The sequence below is a fragment of the Ursus arctos genome, unplaced genomic scaffold (genome assembly GCF_023065955.2).
Source record: "Ursus arctos isolate Adak ecotype North America unplaced genomic scaffold, UrsArc2.0 scaffold_19, whole genome shotgun sequence".
NCBI lineage: Eukaryota > Metazoa > Chordata > Mammalia > Carnivora > Ursidae > Ursus > Ursus arctos.
Window position 1 is genome coordinate 50,889,300 of NW_026622863.1, and position 6,214 is coordinate 50,895,513.

Below are 6,214 nucleotides of genomic sequence, written 5' to 3' on the forward strand. Positions count from 1 at the left end.
AATTTTTTTTTTTAATTTAAGATTTTTTTTTTAAGTAATTTCTACACCCAATGAGGGGCTCGAACTCACAACCCTGAGATAAAGAGTTGCATGCTCCACAGACTGAGCCAGTCAGGTGCCCGTGAGAATCAAACTAAACTCTGTGGACTTCTGACCTATGGAATCATGAGATAATCAATGTGTGTTGTAAGCCCCTGAGTTTGAGGTAACTCGTCATGCAGCAACAGACGACACAATCCCGTTTCATCTCCCACCAAACCAGACCCCCTTCCTGTGAGAGAATACATTCTGCTGTTTAAGCCACTACGTTTATGGTATTTCGTGATATCAGCCTAAGAAAACTGATATAAGGGTCATTATTCAGCCCCCTGTACTGAGTTTTGATCCTTGTACTATGGTTAGGCAAGATGTTAATATTAGAAGGTGAGTAAAGGGTGTGCAGGAACCATCTGTACTAATTTTTTTTTTTTTTTAGTAGGCTCCACACACAAGCTGGGACTCAAACTCAATGACCCCGAGATCGCAAGTCACGTGTTCTACTGACTGAGACAGCCAGGTGCCCCTGTACTACTTTTTAAAAATAGATTTTTTGGGGGGTGCCTGGATGGCTCAGTCGGTTGAACATCTGACTCTTGGTTTCAGCTGGGGTCATGATCTCAAGGTTGTGAGATTGTGCCCTGCACTGAGCCCTGCCTCAAAGTCCGTGCTCAGCACGGATTCCGCTTGAGATTTTCTTCCTCTCCTTCTCCCTCGCTCTCTGCTCCTCCCCCTGCGTGCACTGTCTCTCTCTAATAAGTAACTAAGAAAAAAATAAAATAGACTTCATTTTTTAGAGAAGTTTTAGGCTCGCAGAAAAATTGATCAAAGGCGCAGAGTTCCCATTTACCCCTTGCCCCTGCCCGCTCCCCCATTATCTCCAACCCCCCAGCAGAGTGCGACATTTGCTACAATTCAGGAACCTACATTGACACTCGTCACTTTTGCGACTTTCTCTAATCCAAAATTATTTCAGTTTTTTGTAAAAGAGAAGGCTGTGCCTTTATTGATGGAATAGGCTACTTGGGAAGGATGAAGCAGCAGGAATGGACGCCCCGATACCAGGCCTGCTGTGTTTCACGGATTTGTAGGTAATGAAGAACTCGCCCAGGTAGTACCCAGGCATCTCCGGCTTGATTTCCACTTGGGGAAGGTCTTGCCCTTGTAGACACCCGTCACGCTGCCCACCGCCTCTGGCAGGGTGATTACATCCCGCACTCACGTGCGTCTCAACCACCTGGGGCTCCGCCCTCTTGGCCTTGCGCATGCTCTTCAGCAGTGAACGCGGCTTCCCGCGCAGACCCCGGGCACCGGGCAGGTGCGTCCGCTGCGTCCGCTGCGTCCGCTGCGCCAGCGGAGTCTGTTGCTCTTGGGCGGGACCAGCAGCTGGTCGAGGCCCTCGCTTGTCTCGGCGAACTTGCGGAAGGTGCGCTTCATACGCTGCTCCGCTTGCGTCGTGTTTTCAGCTCTTCGGAAAGGTAAAATGACCATTTATTTTAAATTTTTAAATTTTTTACAGGTTTATTTATTTATTTGTGTTGGGGGAGGGGCAGAGGGAGAGGGTGAGAATCCCCAAGTCGACTCGCCACTGAGGAATATATATATAATTGTTTTTAAAGTTCCATCCTTGACTGGCTTTTTGCTATTAAGAAATTACATTAGGGGCGCCTGGGTAGCGCAGCGGTTAGGCGTCTGCCTTCGGCTCAGGGCGTGATCCCAGTGTTCTGGGTTCGAGCCCCACATCAGGCTCCTCCACTAAGAGCCTGCTTCTTCCTCTCCCCCTCCCCCTGCCTGTGTTCCCTCTCGCGCTGGCTGTCTCTCTCTGTCAAATAAATAAATAAAATCTTAAAAAAAAAAAAGAAATTACATTAATTCTTAATGGGTGATAATGGCATTGTGGTCATGTTAAAAAGAACTCTTATCTTTATGGAAATGCACACTGAAGTATTTATGGATGAAACGAGGCTGTATGGGTGAGCTTCCCAGTGATCCCATGGAGAGGCATTACATCGTTGTCTATGGCGGCTGTAACAAGTTGCCACAAATTCAGCACTTTAAGTAACACTGACTTATTATCTTACACTCTGGAGGCCAGAAGTTCATTATGGGTCTCAGTGGGCTGAAAGCAAGGCGTCGGCAGGGTTGAGTTTCTTCCTGGAGACTCTAGAGGAGAATCCACTTCACTGTCCCTCTCTAGAAGGCCTCTAGAAGCCACCCGTGCTCCTGGGGTCCTGGCTGCTTTTTCCCTCTTCATGGCCAGCATTGTTGCCTCTGCTGTACCTTTCTGTTCTAGTCACATCTTCCTGTGACTTACGCCTGCCATCATCTTTCACTTATAAGGACCCTTGTGACTATTCTGGGACTACTTGGAAAATCCAGGAATAGCTTCCTAGCCTAAAACCAGCTGTTGAGAAACCTTAATTCCTTCTGAAACCTAATTCCCTTTTGCCATGTGGCAGAACACGGTCACAGGTTCCAGGGATCAGGACATGGTCATCTTTGGGGGGACCATTCTTCTGCCCACCACAGGGGCATGAGTGAAACAAGCTTGGACACAGGTTGATAAGTAGTGAAGCTAGGGTATGGTCATTGGGGGGGAGACTTCATCATATTATTTTACTTTTGTATATGCTTTGAATTTCTGTAATGAAGAGTTAAATGAGCAAAAATACTGTCCAGACTTTTTCTGCCTCTGTCAGCTGATTTTAGGGAACCCCTCCTCACTTCAGCCCTGCTCAATGTAGTCTTAAGTGTCGAGAGGGACAGGGGCTAATGCAACAGTGGTAAATGTCTTGGGGGTCTGGCCCATTTGCTTATGCAGTTTGTGTCCTCTGGCTCTGCTTGTCTGATCCCAGGTCCATCTTCTGATCCACCCCACCTAAAATGCTTGAGGGGGTCCAACAGAATGAGCTCATGATTACAAAGCCACAGTAAGCACAGTAGCATGGTACTGGCATAAAGGCATGGGAACCAACGGAAAAGAATAGAGAAGTCAGAAATAAACCCTCATACATGCAGTCGAATGATCTTTGACAAGTGTGCCAACACCACTCAATGGGGAAAGGAGAGTCTTTTCAAAAATGATATGAGGAAAAATGGATATCCACTTGCAAAATAACAAAACTGGACCTTTACCTTACCCCATATACAAAAATTAACTCGAAATGGACCAAAGACCAAAATGTAAGAAATAAAACTATTAAAACTCTTTTTTAAAAAAGATTTATTTATTTTTTTAAAGTAATCTCCACACCCAACACGGGGCTTGAACTCATGACCCCAAGATCAAGAGTTACATACTCCACCAACTGAGCCAGCCAGGTGCCCCTATTAAATTCTTAAAACACAGGGCAAAAGCTTCATGACATTGGATTTGGCGATGACTTCCTGGATATGACAGCAAAAGCACAGACAACAAAATTAAACATAGATAAAATAGGGGCGCCTGGGTGGCTCAGTTGTTAAGCGTCTGGCTTAGGCTCAGGGTGTGATCCTGGCATTCTGGGATGGAGCCCCGCATCCGGCTCCTCCACTGGGAGCCTGCTTCTTCCTCTCCCACTCCCCCTGCTTGTGTTCCCTCCCTCGCTGGCTGTCTCTCTCTATCAAATAAATAAATAAAATCTTAAAAAAAATAATAAAAATAAACATAGATAAAATAAATTAAAAAATAAACGGATAAAAATAAAAAACTTCTGTGCATCCAAGGACACAGTCAACAGAGTGAAAAAGCAGCCCACATACTGGAAGAATATATTTGCATGTCATCTATCTGATAAGGAGTTAATATCCAGAACTCCTACAACTCCATAAAAACAAAAAACAAATGACCCCATTCAAAAATGGGCCAAGGACTTGAATAGACATTTCTCCAGAGAAGATACACAAACGACCAATAAGCACATGAAAAGATGTTCCTGGTGGTTGCCAGGAGCTGGGAGGAGGGAGGAATGAGGAATGAGGCGGTTTTGTTTAATGGGCACAGAGTTTCTGTCGGAGATAATTAAAAGTTCTGCAAAAAGACTGTGGCGATGGTTAGACAACATCGGGAGAGTAACTACTGCCACTGAATTGTAAACGTAAAGATGGTTAAAATGGTGACTTTTATGCTATACCTGTTTCAACCACAGTTGGAATAGCAAAGCATTCCATTTGGTCATGATCCTGTGACCTGGGTTGGGTTGGGCTCATCCGTCTTGCAGTGGTCTCCGGTGTGGCTGCATCGACCTGTAGGGTCCCCTGGGACATGGAATGGCCAGGAATCTCCCCCTTCATGGGATCTCTTCAAGACATCTCCCCAGCCAGGCAGCCTGACCTGTTTTATGGTAGCCCATGGCTGCCCAGGGTGCAAAAATGGGGCTGCTGGGCCCTCTTAAGCTTAAATCTACAACAGGCCCAGTATCACTTCCATCTTGTCCTATTGGTGAAAGGAAGTCTTGAGGCCAGATTGAAGGGGCAGAGCCTACACAGGATGTGACCCCTGGAATTGATGACTCATTGGGCCTCTATTGAGACAGACTACCATAGCGGCTAATTTTGTTCCTGCAGCGACCTGCTCCCTAGTTTCCACCTTCAGGATAGTCGGGGGAACCAGCTCCCCCGGAGGGGATGTTTCAGCAGTGCCCTTCTGGGAGATTTTCCTGGAGGTGTAGCCCAGAGTCCACTCCTCCAACCCTTCCTGACATTTTCCGTGTTTATTTCCTTGTATTAAATCCTTCCTGTTTATGGGGCGTCTGGGTGGTGCAGTTGGTTAAGTCTCTGACTCTTGGTTTCAGCTCAGGTCATGATCTCAGGGTCGTGAGATCGAGCCCTGAGTCAAGCTCCATGCTCAGTATGGCGTTGGCTTAAGATTCTCTCTCCCTCTCCCTTTGCCTCTCCTGCTCGCTCGCTCTCTCTCTCAAATCAATCAATCAATCTTTAAAAAAACCATTCCTGCTTAAAAAAAGGAAAGCAGCCTCTTACCTTCAGTTGAATTTTGGCTAATAGGCAAACATTGCCACAAGGTCTTACTCCTGGTGGTGAGGGAGTATATTAGTGTTCCGCAATTTTTGTAACATACAACCGCAGCTGGGATGGCTTCAATAACAGATAAAAATGTTTTGGGCATCCCCATGAGATAGGTCTTGGCTGAGCGGGCCTTTGGGTACCTTCAGATGGGGGCTGGTCTCCAGAAGGCCTAAGCCATGATTAGATTGTTGGGACCTTCACCCCCACCCCCTGACCTCTGGGTGAGGAGGTCAGGGCAGGGACTGGAGATGAGAGTTCAATCACCAATGGCCACTGATTTAATCAGTCATGCCCATGTAATGAAATCTCCATAAAAAGCCCTAAACAACGGGGGGGGGGGGGGTGCCTTGGTGGCACAGTCCCTTAAGCATTGGAGTCTTGGTTTCAGCTCAGGTCATGATCTCGTGGGTTGTGAGATCAAGTCCCACATCAGGCTCCATGCTCAGCAGGGAGTCTGCTTGAAGATTCTCTCCGTCTGTCCCTCTGGTCACTTACGCGTACACATGCACGTGCTCCGTCAAATAAATTTTTAAAATCTTAAAAAAAAAAGCCCTAAACAGCAGGGTCCAGTGATTTTCCTAGTTTACAAAAACATCAAGGTGCTGTGAGGGTGGCGTGCCCAGAAAGGGCATGGAAGCTCTACACCTCTTCCCACACTTCACCTTACACCTCTCTCCCTTTTGGCAGTTCCTGAGTTGTATCCTTTATAATAAACCGGTAATAGTAAGTAAAGTGCTTTCCTGAGTTTTGCGAGTTGTTCTAGTAAGTGCTTTGAACCCTGAGAGGCAAGTGTCATGGGATCTCCTGAATTTGTGGTTGGCTGGGCAGAAATGCGCGTAGCCCGGGCACCCTGTTTGCAGCCAGCATCTGAAGCAGGGCAGTCTTTTGGAACTGAGCCCTTAACCTGCGGGGTCTGGGTTAACTCTGGTGGTTAGCATAGAAATTGAACTGACTTGGTGAACATTTAGTTGGTGGCAGAGAACCCGAGAATTAGTTGGTGTGGAGAAACACGAAGTATTTGATGTCACGGGAGGAAAAAACCTTTCAACCCTAAAAATAAGATTTTGAATAATTTCACTATTCTTCATCGGTTTATGATAACATATTTGTCAAATATTATTATTTGTGAATAATCTTTGAGGACCATGCTGATTAGTGTTACGTGATAGTTTAA